The 19,673-nt window shown below is 45.7% G+C and overlaps 1 protein-coding gene across 1 annotated transcript in view; it reads left to right on the top strand.

Annotated features, from left to right (window-relative positions):
* The first annotated feature begins 666 nt into the window (after positions 1-666).
* The window catches only part of LOC109176945 (disease resistance protein RPP13-like), a 126,980-nt gene continuing 107,973 nt past the window's right edge, over positions 667-19,673 (top strand). Inside the window, exons 1-2 of the transcript XR_002053491.1 lie at positions 667-762; positions 1,048-1,279. The gene's annotated coding sequence lies outside the window, so the exon portion shown is untranslated. Of the gene's footprint in view, positions 763-1,047 lie in introns of the transcript that reaches the window.

The raw sequence follows: 19,673 nt of genomic DNA, 5'->3' as shown, positions 1-19,673 counted from the left end.
TGGGAACTTCGGCTGACTGTACGACGACACGTTGGTGGAGCCGTCGACTATACTCTACTTGTTTTTCACTTCAAGTGCAATTCTCATGGATATACTCCATGACCCATAATGCAGACTTCCAACCAGTGCAGGAGAAACTAGAATGGTGTTAGGATTATCATTGACGTTGATCAGCAAAGGATTCTCCAAATCATCGAACGCCTGGTTCCTTTGCGTGAACAAGTTCCTCTGCAGAGCTGTTGCCGGAGTTTTGTGGACATGAAGCTGAGGATCTGCTTGTCCTTCATGATTCGTCTCGCGGGTGCCTGAGACGGCGACGGCTTACGTCCCTGGACGGCACTCTGATACCATGACAGAGACGCTACGCGAGAGTGAAAGCTCAGATGGTCAACATTGAGTGAAGAAGAAAAGTGAGAAGTGTGTTACAGAGAGGGCCCTAGCCCAGCTTATTACATGGCGGTTATAACCAAAAAAGGAAAAAGAGGAAAATACATAACTATCCTCATTCATTACATTATTTCTACATTTACCCCTCTAATGTGTTGCCCAGAGGTTTTACCAACGCATCAAACTATACACATATACAATACCCTTTATACTTTCATAATGAGTAAGTTTTCTGTCTTTTTTTTTTTTTTTTTTTTTTTTTAGGCCCATTGGTTATTTAAAGTCAGAGTAGGGCATTGGACAAGCGGGTGGGGCTTCTTGGGGTGCATGCTTTGAAAGCTAGGGTTTGAGGAGGATTGGGTGAGGTTGATTACAGTATGTATCTTAACGATCAAATATAATGTGCTAGTAAATGGTGTTGTGACAGGGCATGTTATACCTACGAGGGGACCCATTGTTACTTTATTTGTTCATAATACGTGTGGAGAGTCTCTAACTTCTGTTTAAGGAAGCGAAGAGGGACGGGCACATCCATGGGGTGAGGGTTGTGCATGGGGCTCCTCCGGTGTTGGATAAGTGTCAATTGTACACATTTTGTGCTTAATTTGCACCATTTATTGCATTGCATAAGGCTTATTAGTATTATTTGTCTTCTTTTAGGTGTTTTTATCTTCAATGGCAAGGGAAATGAAGAAAATGTAGATTTTTGGATGATTTGCAGCAATAATTAAGGAGCCCTTTTTGAGATGATCGAGAGCATCATTGGATAATCAAGAAGAAGGATCAGAAGGATCGTGTTCAAGTGAGCCAAGACAAGTTATGTCTCTATCTGATGATGTCACATGGGCATCGACATGCTCGTGTAGGGGCCTGTTCTTGGGCATAAACATCGCACGGCTGCGAGAAAGCCTACGTACACGAGCGCCCACACGCTCGTGCCATTGCCCGTGCAACGGTCCCAATCTTGTGTATTAAGCTGTCTTTTATTTTGTTCAGATCTAGATTTGAAGGGGGAGAGTAGATAACTTTTTCCTAATTTTTCAGATAGCTTTCTATAGATTAGATTATTTTTCTTCAAAAGAATTGATCTACTCAGCTTACATACTTGGATTAGAGTGGATTCTTCCACCTCAACTCGGATTTCTCCATTAAGAGAAGTTTTTCTATCTCTTTTGTTTTATTTGTGTTATATCCTTGCTGGATATTTGTGTTTACTTATGCCTTATAAGCGTGAGTAGTTGGTTGTGGCCTGTGGGAGTTTTAGAATGCTTTTGAGCTTAAGAGTTTGGAATTGAGGCATTATGAAAGTCGAGCAATTCCTTGTTTTAATTCTAGATTGAAAGATCTTGAATTCTAACGTAGTACATTGTGGGTAAATTCGCGGGATAGGTGTTTCTCCCCAAATTTCTCTGATTGTTCTTGCCCTTAAGATGTGATAACCCTTAATCCATGAAGATCATATGAGATAGATACAACCAACACACCACACATCTACACCAGCACTATAATCTTAAGACATCAACACAAGCTCGGTCGTGCGGTACGTACAATCTAGTATATATCAACATCTTATGTTCCCACCTCAATACATAAGTTTGTCTAGGAAAGACCAAACTCACAAATCTTAATATCAGAATATTCAGTATGTAAATTGTGAATATTTAGTAGGTAAGGTGTGAACATTCAGTATATAAAATTTGTGAATATTCAATAAGTAAATTATGAACATACAATATATAAATTGTGTATTTTTAAACTCAGGTCCACCTTACAATGTAGACCCGAGTCCACAGAATAATTTGCCCTTTTTGGTGGCAATTTATATCGTGCATCACGCCGCACATAGCAATGTGCGCCTAGGCACAAAACGCGCGCATTTCTTGTTGACGTCACTCTGTCCATCCGAACAGACCAAACCTGATTATGTGTATTCAGTTAAAATTTTATGTGTATTGTGTTATGAGTTTATGTGTATTCAGTTAAGAGTTTATGTGTACTATGTTAATCAAACACATTATGTGTATTCAGTTAAAAGTTTTTGTGTATTGTGTTATGAGTTTATGTGTATTCAGTTAAGAATTTATCTGTATTATGTTAACCAAACCCCATTATGTGTATTCAGTTAAAAGTTTATGTGTATTATCTATTATGTTAGATTATGTGTATTCTGTTATGAGTTTATGTGCATTCGAAACAAGATTTTTTTTTTTAACAAATTAACAAAACAACGTCGTTTGGGGAGGCGCGGCGCGCACAGTGCTATGTGCGCCCTGGTGCACGGTATAACGATTGTTTTTTGGCTTCCAGTCTCTATGAATAACATTCGCGGATGGAATGTATGTATTTTAGCCCATTAAGGATCTGATACAATAATAAATACTGCAAGCACAATTAGCACACCAACACGGTAAAAAATCAGTGCCCTATGATCCAGTTTGCCTCACCCAAATAAAACAACAAAGTGAAAGGTGGCAATATATATTTTATGAATCAATACTTGTTAGGAAATCAAAAGCATTCATTAAAAAATAAATAAAAATAGAAATGACGAAGATGCCTTACAATATGTGATGGATATATTAGGCACGGGCTCGGGGCAAACCGACCCGGAGGGCCGGTGCGAAGGGCCTAGGGAGGCCCCGGATGGGGCCTAGGTCGGCCCCGGATTGGGCCGACCAAGGCCTCGACCTAGGGATCAACCGTGGCCCAGTTAGGCTCGGCCTCGGTCGGGGCCTACGTCGGCCCGGGGGCGTGTGGCGGCCCCGGGTACCCGCGCGGACCCGGTCAACGCGCGATCCAACCGCCCCGCGAGAATAGGGGGGCGGTTGGGGATTTGGCTAGTATAAAAGCTTTGATTGTTGTATTGTTTAGGGGGTATACTTCCTATTATTATTACCATATTTTACCTTGTAACCCTTCTACAAACATTATTAATAAAAAGTTGTCCCCGCGACACACATTCAACGTCTTTTCCTATTCCTTATTTATTGGGTTTAGTAATTCGGGTCTACCCCGGGTTAATTAAATCCATCATTGGTGCTCTTGTTGAAAGCTGACATACAAGCTCGAGCGTGTTCCATATTCCACGAACTATGGCAAGGTCGCGATCCAACTCTCGCGGCTCCCGTAACACCCGTGCCTCCCCGACTAGGGGTGGCCTCAACGGGACCACTAGTCAGATACAAGTCCCTTCTTTGAGGTCGGCGGGTGACCTCAGAGATTAACTCAACAACCACTGCAACGACACAGTGGCCGCTCGTCCTCCTCCGGATCCTGCCCTCTTTCGGGAATGGGCGGCCGCCCTCCAGCAGGCCTCGGCGACATTGGATCCCCTCGCACTGGGGCTCCAAGGAGGTATTCCGGTCTGCCCAAAGGCTACCCAAAGGGCTCTGACCCCGCCTCCGGCCCCATCGAGGGGGTGTAGCGGCCCGAGCCGACCACCTCACGCGCCCGACACCCCGGTCGAGGGCAGGCTAACTCGCCCCGACCCCCCATGCCGGGCCTCAACAGGGACATCACCACCCTCAGGCTCGCAGTCGACCCCACAATCAAACCGGCTCAATAGCGCGAGAGGTACCTCTCCGAGGAGAGGAAGGAGCTCATGAGGAGCTCTTGACATTCTCTAACGGTAGTATCGGGGGGACGCCCCCGCTCACTACTAGGGGACCTACTCGGCCCAACCCCTCGACCTTGATCCTGAATAAATCTCCAAGATTGCCCGGGTGGAGGACCTTAAGAAGTCCAATTCAGAGGCCTACCTGGTCCTCCCCGTGCAAGCTCGAGCTCCCTGCTAGCTAGACCACCTTAAGGAGTATAAGAAGACAGGCGTCCTCCCCAAGACGAGGTGGACCTATTTGGCCTGGTCCCTCAACCTCGGCCCCGAACACATCTCCAAGATAGCCCGGGTGGAGGACCTCCGGAAGTCTACTACGGAGGTCTACCCGGTCCTCCCCGTGTAAGCTTGAGCTCCCTACCTACCTACTCCTAGAGGACACACTCCACGGAAGACCTTACAACGGCACCCTACTACGCTACCTATACCCCAAGGAGGGTCACAGGGGAGACCCCATTCTCCTCGTCCTACGAATTTGAAGCCCGAACCTCCTCTAAGGTAGTCGTACCTTCCCCCCTGGACAGAAGAATACGACCCCGACCTCAACGAGGGCAACCACCGGACCTCCTCATCGAGAATTACCAACACCAAGCTAGGGCCAACCAGGACACACGTGTCCGACCTCGTTACTCCCAGTATGGAACTCCGAGCACCCGCTCAAGTACTTCCAGTATTTCTATCTTGTAAGGTGGTCCGTCCACTTAACTTTAATAAAAGCAGTTAAAAATTCACCGTAGACTCATTTTCACTACTCGTAGAAGGGGTAGAGGGTAAACATCCAACCTCTTCAGCTACCCTAAGGGGGGACAAGGACCGACCTCGTTGGCTACCCGACGGAAGACCCTAAGGGCCCAAGTCCGGCGACTTGGGGCCGACAGGCTACCCTAAGGGGGCACGAGGCCCGACCTTGCATACCAACCCCGACGGAAGAGCTTAACGGCCCAAGTCCGGTGACTTGGGGCCGACGGGCTTACCCTGACGGGGAACGAGGCCCGACCTCGCGTACCAATCCCGACGGAAGAGCTTAACGGCCCAAGTACGGTGACTTGGGGCCGACGGGCTTATCCTAAGGGGGCACGAGGCCCGACCTCGCGTACCAACCCCGACGGAAGAGCTTAACGGACCAAGTCCGGTGACTTGGGGCCGATGGGCTTACCCTGACGGGGAACGAGGCCCGACCTCGCGTACCAACCTCGACGGAAGAGCTTAACGGCCCAAGTCCGGTGACTTGGGGCCGACGGGCTTATCCTAAGGGGGCACGAGGCCCAACCTCGCGTACCAACCCCGACGGAAGAGCTTAACGGACCAAGTCCGGTGACTTGGGGCCGACGGGCTTACCCTAAGGGGGCACGAGGCCCGACCTCGCGTACCAACCCCGACGGAAGAGCTTAACGGCCCAAGTCCGGTGACTTGGGGCCGACGGGCTTACCCTAAGGGGGAACGAGGCCCGACCTCGCGTACCAACCCCGACGGAAGAGCTTAACGGACCAAGTCCGGTGACTTGGGGCCGACGGGCTACCCTAAGGGGGCACGAGGCACGACCACGCGTACCAACCCCGACGGAAGAGCTTAACGGACCAAGTCCGGTGACTTGGGGCCGACGGGCTACCCTAAGGGGGAACGAGGCCCGACCTCGCGTACCAACCCCGACGGAAGAGCTTAACGGACCAAGTCCGGTGACTTGGGGCCGACGGGCTACCCTAAGTGGGCACGAGGTCCGACCTCGTTCGCCACCCGACAGAAGAGTTCTTGCATCAAGGGGGCTACCACATGAGCTCGCCCGAGAGGAGGACGCATAAAGGGGGATACCACATGAGCTCGCCCAAGAGGAGGAAGACTACCTCATGAGCTCGCCCAAGAGGAGGACGCATCAAGGGGGCTACCTCATGAACTCGCCCGAGAGGAGGACGGCTACCTCATGTGCTCGCCCAAGAGGATGACGCATCAAGGGGGCTACCTCATGAGCTCGCCCGAGAGGAGGACGGCTACCTCATGAGCTCGCCCAAGAGGAGGACGCATCAAGGGGGCTACCACATGAGCTCGCCTGAGAGGAGGACGGCTACCTCATGAGCTCGCCCAAGAGGAGGACGCATCAAGGGGGGTACTGTAACACCCCGAAATTTTTCAACTTTTAAGACATATATAATAAAGGTAAATTCTCATTAAATCCCAAAACATAATATAAAGAGTAAGGGGTGCTATGTCACACCTGAGCTAGAGAACTCAGGTGCATAGGCTAACTAACTAATATCCTCAATAATGTAAATGCATAAGCATGGCATGCAGGCCGAAAGGGAAACTATCTACGTCTAAGCTCCAAGACTCTAGCGCGCTCAAGTGTCTACTCCTCTGTGCCTGAAAGCCAAATATATCTGTTCAGCGAGAGATGCTGGTAACCCACTCCAACGTGTTGAAATACAGTACATATAGATATATACATAGATATAAGAAAAACCATTTCGAAGCATGAAGATATATCCTAAGAGACTCTAGCTTTTAAAACAGGGAATAGACTCGACAGATAGGGATAAGCACAGTCAACAGTCATACAATTCACAAGCATAGGGAGCAGACTCGACAGATAGAGATAAGCACAGCCAATAGTCATAACCAAGCATATACGATTTACTAGCATGTATCCTATGGTCACGCTTTCATAACATTTATAACAACAAACCATCCATATCTCATCACGTAGCACGCTTTGATGGCGCCACAGGACCAATCGTATGCCCATACATGAGGGTCAGCGCATATAGCTCTGACACGGCCCCGCAGCACCCTGCCCCGTATCGCATCACGGAGGGGTCGATCGCAACTGACCGATGAACCGCAGCTCATCATAATGTTTGATCGCAACCAAACAATGGACCGCAGCCCAAGAGTAGTCATCTGACCGCAACCAGGAATATGAACCGCAGCTCATGTAAAACGTTTGATCGCAACCAAACGGTGGACCGCAGCCCGAGAGCGTAAATCTGACCGCAGCCAGCTTCTGAACCGCAGCTCAGGAATAACCAATTTGATCGCAACCAAATTGGGGTATCATGCACACATAACACATAGCAAACACATGCAACCCTCATTGACACATTGGGAAGGGGGAGAAATCGTATAACGAAACCTATGCGTGATCATCCACATACTAAGAATAATCCTTAGGGGTTCATACTTCTCACACCTAGGCCAACGGGATACCAATTCAACTAGCATGTAATATATAAGACTTATTCAACCTACGAATGGTACCCGAACATCAAACTAGACATAGGCACGATAGACAGACTCCGTTGGGACACCACGGGGGTCAGGGGAACATCAAACGGGGAAGCTGGGATCCCGAAGTGGGATTATTTCCAGCGGGTAGCCGGTGGGTGAAGGGTCACCCGCTGGCGACGGCAACGTCAAATCTGGCCGTGGGTAGGTGGCGGGTCTCCTACCCCCACCTACCCCCCACTAACTCTTTCTCACAATTAACACCCCGGGAACCTTTGTGGAACCCGAAACCATGCTCAGACACCTTTAAACGCAACTGATGACAATTCGTAAACAATTAACGGATCAAAAGCAAGAAATATACGGCACATATCCTATCATGCTTTCTAAACATAATTAACACCCAAACATGCGAATTCCCACCCAATATATAAAGAATAACACCATACGAGTTTCACGACACATTCCAGGGCTCTAATCATATTCAAATTACTAAGAACGTAATTCATCTTTTAACATTAAGAAACAATACGATTTATCATGAATATCACACAATCATTAGGAATCTAGGTTTATCAAGAATATCACACAACCATCAAGAATCTCTTTCCATCATCAAGATTATCAAGATTACCCAAGAAATCATAACATCAATTATCAAGATCACACCATCAATATCATAAACGAATCATCAATATACAAGAATGTAGAGGGATTCCTAGAGGGAGATCATATCTAAGAAAATAGGTTTTGTTGAGACATGGGTTACCTCTTAGCCTTAATTGATTTCCTTGGCTATGAAGGGTCTTTCTCTAAGCCTTTCTCCTTTCTTGATTTCTCCTAGGGGAATTCTTGGAATTCCTTGTGTGGTGAGAGATTATTGTGGTGGGGGTTCTAGGTGCCTCCTATGTCCCTTATTTATATATCTAAGAGTCCTAATTAGGGCCCAATACTATAGGCTTGCTAACTCTATTCCTTTTAGAACTAGGGGTTGGGTTTAGAGATGAGGGTCCACGGACTATGGTGTGCCTTTTCCTAATTAATTATTGTAATTTAATTCTTTCTTTGGATAATTGGTTAAGTGATTAATTGGTTTTAGGGGTCGTAACACGGGGTGTTACACTCTCCCCCCCTTACAAGGGGCTTCGTCCCCGAAGCCCGGTGTGTTAATCCATTCTTTCACCCCTGGACATCCCGTATTTTGGCCTCCTGGTTAGGAACGCGGCCCCACGTTTTGTCTTTGCTGGGGTAGACTGGACTTCTGGTGTCGTGGTGATAGGAAAGTTTGGGTCTACCTTGGTTTCCTGCTCCGGAGCCGGATGCCTTGCGAGTGCCCAAGGTGGCCTCGATTGTTGCCACCCTCTGATCTAATGCGCGCGTCGTGTGGATTAAGGACGAGAACCCTTCTTCCATGATTTGGTTTTGCCGGGTGAGTTGTGCTAGGATGCGCTCATTGACCGAGTCTTCGTTTTGTCCCCTTGGGTTTCCTCCCGATCGTGTGTGTGTCGGTGGGTTAGGCTCGCTGTCCTCTTCCTGATCCTCACTTCCCTCAAGTCCCCCACAATCTTGCATTGCCCATTTAAGCTTTTTGTTTAAGATGTCCAATCGGTCAACCAACTCTCTACGCTCTTCCTCGGGTTTGAGACAAATTTCCTCGAGGGTGACATACTGTCCTCCCTCGGTGTAGTACATATCATTGCGTCAGAGGTTCTGGGCATTAAAAATCATGCCATTTACAGTCTTGACCTCAGTGTGGCTTAGATCCACCCCCTTTTTCTCCATGATCCAACTTAGGATCATCCCGTAGGGCAGGCTAAGTCGGTTGCTTGTCTTGCAAAATTCCATGTGTTTTAGCATGAGGGTCGGTAGGTTGAACTTGATTTTGTGTTTCAAGAGGTAGGCAAAAGTGCACTCTAAGCTCCCCACGTCTTTGCTCTTATTATTTGTGGGCAAGAGGCTGTCAGTTACAATCATAACCAATATTTTTTGCTCCGCCGTTAGCCACTTCCTATTTGGTCGCGTGGCCGAGGTGAAACCTTCCTCTTTCCCGAGTAAGTATCCGAGGTAGTCTTTGTACCCCGTATTTTGGGTATCAATCCACCCCTTTCGGTCGTAATTTGACACACCCGTGGTGGTCAATTTCAAGAGTTTGGCCAAACGGCCTTCGGAGAGTATGATTTCCTTGCCGCGGACCTTGGTGGTGATTTCTAGTTTATCACCTCGTTTGGTGGCTACTAGGTGTTGGTAGAATTCTTTCACCAATTCGGGGTACGTATCCCCTTTGATGGTGAGGTATGTATCCAAAAGCCCTTGGTGATTAAGCATATCGACCAATTCCGGAGAAAATTGGTCGGGTTCGAGGGCTTTACCTCCGATTACGGTGTAGTCGGCGTTGCTCCATTCCGGGGTACGGACTCCGAGGGGCTTTTTCGGCATTTTTTTTTGGGGAGGTGGTATTTTTTCGATGAACTTCCGGCGGGACTCCGGCGTGTCTCCGACGGGTTTCCGGCAGCGCGGTTTCCCCGTCGGCGAGGAGGGCGGCGGTGAGCTCGGCTCTGGCGACGGCTTGGCGAGGGGGGCGGTGGCTTTTGGACAGGGCTGGGCAGTGGTGGCGAGCGCGGCAGCGGGGGTACTTCAGGCGAGTGGAGGGTGGCGGAGGCATCGCGGTTTGCTTCCGGGCGGCGACGGCGGCGTGGGGTGGGGCGTCGTCTGGGCGGTCGGCGGCGGCTTCGGTCGTCGACGGCGTCCGGCTGGGGCTGTTGGCCCAGCGTTTGGGGAGGCGGAGAGGTGAGATGGAAAGGAGGGGTGAGGGAGAGGGAGTGTGGGAGAAGAAGAAGAAGAAGAAGGGTTTTTGATTTGGGGATTTGTGGGTTTTAGGGATTTGTGGGGGATTTAAGAAGGGAGTGTTCCCTTGAGGTTTTAAGAAGCATCCTTAGCTTAGTGGTTAAGATCTTGGTCTTGTATGTGGGAGGTCAAGGGTTCAATTCCCATTGGTAACATTGGGTTTTTTGATGGTGTGGTCCTTGTCTTTTTCCTTCTTTTGTCTTCTAGTGGTGGGAGGCTTGGCTTGTTTTCCTTATGTATAATTTTAGTTCCACCCCCGTAAGTAGGGTCGAATTTCGATCTAGTCTTTTATTTATAATAATTCCGAAGTAATTAAGCTAAGTAAATAGTTCCACTACGAAGGTGGTTACAAGGAATTTGCCGGTCTATCCTAGACAGAACTCGTCTTCTTGGCTTTCTTCCGCGGGGTTTGCGTGGTCCTCGTCTTCTGGGGTTAGTTTCCCCTCCTCGAGGTTGTCTTTTTTCCCGAGTTCGGCCTGGGTGCGGCTCATGACGAATATCTTCCCGGGAGCGTCGTAGTTTCCTTGGTGAGTGGTGCCCCCGTGTTGACCCATGGTGGTGGTGCGTGGCCTTTGGGGTTGACTGCACTGGAAGGCCTTGTGTCCTTCTTCCCCGCAGTTGAAGCATCGCCAGGGATTGCCCATGCAGTCTTTGCCTCTATGGCTTTTGTTTCATTTTGGGCAAGGGAAGCTTCTTGTGTTAGCTTCGTTGCTCCCTAGGGGTAGCCTTTGGCTGGCCAGGTTACTCGGTCTTGTGTTGGTGTCGTTTCTTGTCCTTTTTACGGGTGGTGTCCCACCTCCGGTGTTTCTTTTTCGTATCTGTTCTTGAACCCCTCGTTGTAGCAGTTGGATTCGATAGAGATTTGTGGCACTGGAGTAAGCCTCGTTGAGGGTCCGGGGTTTGCTTACCACTAGTGCTTTTCGGGCTTCGAAGTTGAGGCCCGATACGAATCTCTCTATTTTGGTTACCTCAGTGGGGACTAGTTCTGGCACGAAGCGCGCTAGTTCTAGGAATCGCTTATGGTATTCCATGACGGTGGTCGTTCCTTGTTTCAAATGGAGGAACTCTTCGTGCATAGATGCTTTTACGTGTGTTGGATAGAATCGCTCTTGTAGACATGTTTAGAGGTTTTCCCAGTCGAACCCTGGTTCTTGTCGGTAAGCGGGTCCCTTGTGGATCCACTAAAGGTCTGCCTCGTGTCGGAAGTAGAACGAGGCTATCTCCACGCGACGTTCTTCTGGGCATTCCACCAGCCCTAGAATTTTGTCGAGGGTCCGGATCCATTCCTCAAGGATTACGGGGTCTTCTTCTCCTGAAAATGTGGGGGGTTGATGATTCGAAACTTGTCGGGCGACGTCTGAGTTTGTATTGGAGGTGGTGGGGGTCTGTTGTTGCGAAGAGCTACATCGCTTAGTGCCTGGGCGACTTGTGTCAGTTGCTGTAGGGTTTGGGTCAGAGGGTCGTGGATGTCGGGTTCCGGTGTCCTTGATTGTCTTCTGTTTGGTGCCATGTCGTCGTCCTTCTGGGTCAATGTTTATAGGGACGTTAGGTGAGAGTTTTGTATCCTTACTTTGGCGTGATAAGCGGAGGGAAAGTTCCCCTTAGATAAGTGAAGGGTAAAGTGAGGGAGAGTTATGTGTAGGTTTCACAGTCACACTGCGCGTCGTAAGGTTCCTGAGTTCTACGTTCCTAGATACCTAAAGTTCAAGCCTATTGTCTTAAGGTCTAGTCGTAAGAGTCTTATCCTAGGGTCAAACTTAGGCTCTGATACCAACTGTAACACCCCGAAATTTTTCAACTTTTAAGACTTATATAATAAAGGTAAATTCTCATTAAATCCCAAAACATAATATAAAGAGTAAGGGGTGCTATGTCACACCTGAGCTAGAGAACTTAGGTGCATAGGCTAACTAACTAATATCCTCAATAATGTAAATGCATAAGCATGGCATGCAGGCCGAAAGGGAAACTATCTACGTCTAAGCTCCAAGACTCTAGCGCGCTCAAGTGTCTACTCCTCTGTGCCTGAAAGCCAAATATATCTGTTCAGCGAGAGATGCTGGTAACCCACTCCAACGTGTTGAAATACAGTACATATAGATATATACATAGATATAAGAAAAACCATTTCGAAGCATGAAGATATATCCTAAGAGACTCTAGCTTTTAAAACAGGGAATAGACTCGACAGATAGGGATAAGCACAGTCAACAGTCATACAATTCACAAGCATAGGGAGCAGACTCGACAGATAGAGATAAGCACAGCCAATAGTCATAACCAAGCATATACGATTTACTAGCATGTATCCTATGGTCACGCTTTCATAACATTTATAACAACAAACCATCCATATCTCATCACGTAGCACGCTTTGATGGCGCCACAGGACCAATCGTATGCCCATACATGAGGGTCAGCGCATATAGCTCTGACACGGCCCCGCAGCACCCTGCCCCGTATCGCATCACGGAGGGGTCGATCGCAACTGACCGATGAACCGCAGCTCATCATAATGTTTGATCGCAACCAAACAATGGACCGCAGCCCAAGAGTAGTCATCTGACCGCAACCAGGAATATGAACCGCAGCTCATGTAAAACGTTTGATCGCAACCAAACGGTGGACCGCAGCCCGAGAGCGTAAATCTGACCGCAGCCAGCTTCTGAACCGCAGCTCAGGAATAACCAATTTGATCGCAACCAAATTGGGGTATCATGCACACATAACACATAGCAAACACATGCAACCCTCATTGACACATTGGGAAGGGGGAGAAATCGTATAACGAAACCTATGCGTGATCATCCACATACTAAGAATAATCCTTAGGGGTTCATACTTCTCACACCTAGGCCAACGGGATACCAATTCAACTAGCATGTAATATATAAGACTTATTCAACCTACGAATGGTACCCGAACATCAAACTAGACATAGGCACGATAGACAGACTCCGTTGGGACACCACGGGGGTCAGGGGAACATCAAACGGGGAAGCTGGGATCCCGAAGTGGGATTATTTCCAGCGGGTAGCCGGTGGGTGAAGGGTCACCCGCTGGCGACGGCAACGTCAAATCTGGCCGCGGGTAGGTGGCGGGTCCCCTACCCCCACCTACCCCCCACTGACTCTTTCTCACAATTAACGCCCCGGGAACCTTTGTGGAACCCGAAACCATGCTTAGACACCTTTAAACGCAACTGATGACAATTCGTAAACAATTAACGGATCAAAAGCAAGAAAAATACGGCACATATCCTATCATGCTTTCTAAACATAATTAACACCCAAACATGCGAATTCCCACCCAATATATCAAGAATAACACCATACGAGTTTCACGACACATTCCAGGGCTCTAATCATATTCAAATTACTAAGAACGTAATTCATCTTTTAACATTAAGAAACAATACGATTTATCAAGAATATCACACAATCATTAGGAATCTTGGTTTATCAAGAATATCACACAACCATCAAGAATCTCTTTCCATCATCAAGATTATCAAGATTACCCAAGAAATCATAACATCAATTATCAAGATCACACCATCAATATCATAAACGAATCATCAATATACAAGAATGTAGAGGGATGCCTAGAGGGAGATCATAGTTTAGAAAATAGGTTTTGTTGAGACATGAGTTACCTCTTAGCCTTAATTGATTTCCTTGGCTATGAAGGGTCTTTCTCTAAGCCTTTCTTCTTTCTTGATTTCTCCTAGGGGAATTCTTGGAATTCCTTGTGTGGTGAGAGATTATTGTGGTGGGGGTTCTAGGTGCCTCCTATGTCCCTTATTTATATATCTAAGAGTCCTAATTAGGGCCCAATACTATAGGCTTGCTAACTCTATTCCTTTTAGAACTAGGGGTTGGGTTTAGAGATGAGGGCCCACGGACTATGGTGGGCCTTTTCCTAATTAATTATTGTAATTTAATTCTTTCTTTGGATAATTGGTTAAGTGATTAATTGGTTTTAGGGGTCGTAACACGGGGTGTTATAGCTACCACATGAGCTCGCCCAAGAAGAGGACGGCTACCTCATGAGCTCGCCCAAGACGAGGACTCATCAAGGGTGCTACCACATGAGCTCGCCCAAGAGGAGGACGGCTACCTCATGAGCTCGCACAAGAGGAGGACACATCAAGGGGGCTACCTCATGAGCTCGCCCGAGAGGAGGACGGCTACCTCATGAGCTCGCCCAAGGGGAGGACGCCCAAGAGGAGGACGGCTACGTTATGAGCCAACTGGGTCCCCGGCGTAAACCTCAGCTGAGGTCTACTACGTGGACCCCAGTTGGGGACGATCTTAGCGCCGGCCAAGATTGGAGTCAACCTCGGCGTCGGCCTCGGCCAACTGAGGTTTGGTGGTCGCTCGCCCAAAAGTGAACTCAGAGATAAAAGTCTCATTCACGAAGCCAAGGAGTCCAAGACTTGTTAGTGTTCTTGAGGAAGAGAAGCAGTCCCGATCGCGATGGAATCACACCAAAGTCGGCCAAAGAGGAAGGAGGCGGGACGGAAGTCTTCTCGTGGGCTTGGGGTCGACCTTCGACTCAAGCTACTCTCTTTCGTTGATGAAGACTCGCAACTCAGAGAGTGGGGGACTGATGATGGATATATTAGGCACGGGCTCGGGTCAAACCGACCCGGGAGGGCCGGTGCGAAGGGCCTAGGGAGGCCCCGGATGGGGCCTAGGTCGGCCCCGGATTGGGCCGACCAAGGCCTCGACCTAGGGGCCAACCGTGGCCCAGTTAGGCCCGGCCTCGATCGGGGCCTACGTCAGCCCGGGGGCGTGTGGCGGCCCCGGGTACCCGCGCGGTCCCGGTCAACGCGCGATCCAACCGCCCAGCGAGAATAGGAGGGCGGTTGGGGATTTGGCTTGTATAAAAGCTTTGATTGTTGTATTGTTTAGGGGATCTACTTCCTATTATTATTACCATATTTTACCTTGTAACCCTTCTACAAACATTATTAATAAAAAGTTGTCCCCGCGACACACATTCAACATCTTTTCCTATTCCTTATTTATTGGGTTTAGTAATTCGGGTCTACCCCGGGTTAATTAAATCCATCAATATGTTATCTTATTATTGTGTAATTATTTTAGTGACTTTGTCATTTTAAAATATGTACGTACCTTATGATTATATAGCTAATTGTCTGATCAATTTGATTGGAAGTTGCTCCCAATTATATTTGCATCTAAGAATGCTGAATAATGTGAATCAATAGTTGTTGGGAAGCCATCAAGTTACTATCATTCATTATACACAGATAACTAAGACTAAACACAAGCCAGAGTAGTAATACTATACGAATATTCCCTTGGGGTTAGGGTTCAACCTGTTGGAAGAATACTATACGAATATTATTATGAGATAATACCTAAAATGTCTCTCAACTATGTTATAATTCTCACGTTTCAAAAAAATTGTTATAATTCTCATATTTGTCCTCATTCCAGTTCATCCAAATGGTTCTTGATTATGCAAAAATGTACTTAATTTAGTCCTCAACAATCAACATAAGTAATGGATTATTAAAATAAGTAAAATTTTACATAGTTGAGAGACCATTTTTTATGAATAAATTTCAATTTTGGTCTTGTGACTATAAGGGTCCTATTAATTGCAATCCACGACTTTCAAAACTGTTAATTTAGTAATTTAACTATGCCATTTTATCAATTTTCGTCACTCCGGCCAAATTGCAGACCGAATTTCGTTAGAAAATTTTAATAGTTAAAATAATGGGGGTATTTTAGTCTTTTTGCATCTATTTTTTTTCCTACCCTTTTCTTGGCCGGATTTGTGGAAATTCGTCGGAGAAGACGATGCTCGCCAGCGTCCGGCCGCCGCCGCCGTTTGATGTGCATGCTTTGAAAGCTAGGGTTTGAGGAGGATTTGGTGAGGTTGATTACGGTATGTATCTAAACGATAAAATATAATGTGCTAGTAAATGGTCTTGTGGCAGGGCAGGTTACTCCTAAGAGAGGACCCATTGTCACCATATTTGTTCATAATATGTGTGGAGGGTCTCTCACATCTGTTTAAGGAACCGAAGAGGGACGGGCACATCCATGGGGTGAGGGTTGCGCGTGGGGCTCCTCCAGTGTTTGATAAGTGTCAATTTGTACTATTTTTATGATGCATAATGATAAGTGTATTTTTGTACACATTTTACCCAATTCTTTAACCAAGTTTGTGCTTAATTTGCACCGTTTATTGCATTTCATAAGGCTTATTAGTATTATTTCTCTTCTTTTAGGTGTTTTATCTTCAATGGCAAGGGAGATTTTTGGATGATTTGTAGCACTATGATAGATGGGCCATAGATTCATCGTTGCCAGGATTAGAAAGGAACCTATATAAAGGCTATGGATTTGGCTACCTTGGACAATGAGAGAGTTCAAGAAGAAGAAAACGGGAGGAGAGAAAATTTGTGTAAGATATACAAGTGTGAGAAAATTAGCCTAGAAGAAGTTGGTGGATTTCGTAGAAATTCTTGTGCCTCGGGGTATGTTATTTTCTCTTGTATTGTGTTGCCTCTAATTGTTGAATTAGAGAAGTCTCCTATGTTGTACCCATTATCTATATAGTGGAGGATTTACTGGCTTGTGCCCGTGGTTTTTTACTCCTTGCCTTGAGGAGGTTTTTCCACGTTAAAATTCTTGGTGTTTTTTTTTTTTTATTTATTTTCATTGTGCTAATTATATATTCTTGTGAGCTTTCTTCCCAACAACGGTCAATGTCCTCTATGTGGGTAGGGTGGAGACCAAAAGCTTAACAATTAAGCTTGGAAGAGGAAGTGAATGGTTTAACAAATAAATTTGATTAATGTCTCCATTGATGGCCACTTAATGGAAGATTGAAGAGGGCAAATGAAAAGCCAAATAGTTGGCTTTGTAAAGCCTATATTAAGGCTATGGATTTGGCTGCCTTGGACAATGAGAGAGTTCAAGAAGAAGAAAAAGAGAGGAGAGAAAATTTGTGTGAGATATACAAGTGTGAGAAAATTAGTCGAGAAGAAGTTGGTGGATTTCGTAGAAATTCTTGTGCCTCGGGGTATGCTATTTTCTCTTGTATTGTGTTGCCTCTAATTATTGAATTAGAGAAGTCTCCTATGTTGTACCCATTATCTATATAGTGGAGGATTTACTGGCTTGTGCCCATGATTTTTTACTCCTTACCTTGAGGAGGTTTTTCCACGTTAAAATTCTTGGTGTTCTTCTTGGTGCTTTTTTATTTATTTTCATTGTGCTAATTATATATTCTTGTGAGCTTTCTTCCCAACAACTGGTATCAGAGCCTTGTTCAAGTCCGAAACTATGGAAGGAAAGTTCAATAGAATTGCAAGTTTGAATGACACAAATTATCACATATGGAGGAATAAGATAAAAGATTTACTATATGTGATGAAGTTGCATTTACCCGTGTTTGCTACCCAGAAACCTGAAAATAAATCAGATGAAGAGTGGGCCTTTGAGCATGAACATGTATGTCGTTTTATTCGGCAATTTGTTGAAGATAATGTGTATAATAATATTTGTAGTGAGACCCATGCAAGGACACTTTGGAGTAAACTTGAGGATTTGTATGCTTCAAAAACTGGCAACAACAAATTGTTTTATCTCACAAAATTGGTGCAGTTGAGATACAACAAGGGTAGTTCTGTTGCGGATCACTTGAATGAATTTTAAGGGATTGTTGATCAATTCTCAGGTATGGGAGTTAAATTTGATGATGAGGTTCTTGCTCTTATGGTACTAGCATCATTGTCAGATTCTTGGGAAACTTTAAAGATTTCTTTGACTAATTCTGCTCCTAACGATGTTGTAACGATGGAACTTGTTAAAAGTGGTGTCCTAAATGAGGAGATGAGACGAAGGTCACAGGGTACTTCATCTCTACATTCAGAGGTCTTGGCTACAACAAATAGGGGGAGAAGTCAAAGCAAGGGTCCAAGGAGTAATAAAAACAGAGATAACAGTAGAGGTAAATCTAATAAATTTGTTAATGTTGAATGATATCACTATCACAAAAAGGGGCATATTAAGAAATTTTTCCGATTACGAAAGAAAGAAAATCAAAAAAATAAAGACTCTGAAAAGAATAATGGTAGCGATGATGATAGTGTAGCTGCTACAGTTGAACATGATTTTCTTATATTCTATGATGGTGACGCTGATGCCATTAATTTGGCAAGTCATGATACAAACTGGGTAATTGATAGTGGTGCATCCATTCATGCTACAGCTCGAAAGGATTTTTTTGTTAGTTATTCAACAGGTGATTTTGGAGTTGTGAAAATGGGTAATGATGGTAATGCAAAGATTGTTGGTGTTGGCGATGTTCAGTTAGAAACCAACAATGGCACCAAGTTGCTTCTGACGAATGTGAAGCATGTTCCAGATATCAGGTATAATTTAATTTCTGCTAGAAAATTAGATGATGAAGGGTATTGTAATACGTTTCAAAATGGCCAATGGAAACTCACAAGAGGTTCTCTAGTTGTGGCTCGAGGCACAGAGTGTTCTACACTTTATGTTTTACAGGCCAAGATCTCAGGAAATATTGTTAATACGGTTGAGAACAATGATACGAATGATATATGGCATAAGAAGCTTGCGCATATATCTGAGGAGAGGATGTCCATGTTGGTCAGGAAAAAGAGCTTGGCTGGGTTGAACAATGTTCATTTAAAGAGGTGTGCTCATTGTCTGCAGGGAAGCAGAATAGACTATCATTTAAAAGTTCTGTTGAGATTAAGAAGAAACCAGAGGCATTGGAACTGATACACTCTGATGTGTGTGGACCTTTTAAAACTAGGTCACTTGGTGGTGCTCGTTATTTTGTTACCTTCATTGATGACTGCTCAAGGAAATTATGGGTATATACTTTGAGGCATAAAAGTCAGGTTGTGAACATATTCAAGTAGTTTCACGCTCTAGTTGAGAGACAGACTGGGAAGAAGCTCAAATGCATAAAGTCAGATAATGGAGGGGAGTATATTGGGTCACTCAATAGGTATTGCACAGAGCAGGGTATTCACCATAAGAAAACACCACCAAAGATTCCTCAATTAAATGGTGTTGCTGAGAGGATGAACATGACTTTGATTGAGAGAGTTAGATGTTTGTTGTCACATGCAAAGTTACCAAAGACATTCTGGGCTGAGGCACTAAGTACTGCTGCGCATGTGTTGAATCTCTCACCATGTGCTCCTTTAAGGTTTGACATACCAAATCGGGTATGGAAAGGAAATAATGTTTCCTATGATTATCTACATGTCTTTGGGTGCAAGGCATTTGTGCACATTCTGAAATATGAAAGATAAAACTTGATGTTAAGACACGAAAATGTGTGTTTATTGGCTATGGTCTAGATGACTTTGGCTACAGATTTTATGATTGGTTGAAAAGAAGCTTGTGAGAAGCCGAGATGCTGTGTTCGTGGAGAATTAGACCATAGAGGACATTGACTGGGTTAAAGAATTGGGCTCTCACAACGGAGATTCAGTTGATACTGAGATAGTACCTCCAACAGTGGTTCCTGAAGTGAAGAGGTTGGAGAGGAGGACCAAATTGAGCAGCAAGATGTTACAGATGCT

Source organism: Ipomoea nil, unplaced genomic scaffold (assembly GCF_001879475.1).
Source record: "Ipomoea nil cultivar Tokyo-kokei standard unplaced genomic scaffold, Asagao_1.1 scaffold0176, whole genome shotgun sequence".
NCBI classification, from domain to species: domain Eukaryota; kingdom Viridiplantae; phylum Streptophyta; class Magnoliopsida; order Solanales; family Convolvulaceae; genus Ipomoea; species Ipomoea nil.
Note: the sequence above shows the minus strand (reverse complement) of the source record. Positions and strands in the feature narration are given on the sequence as shown.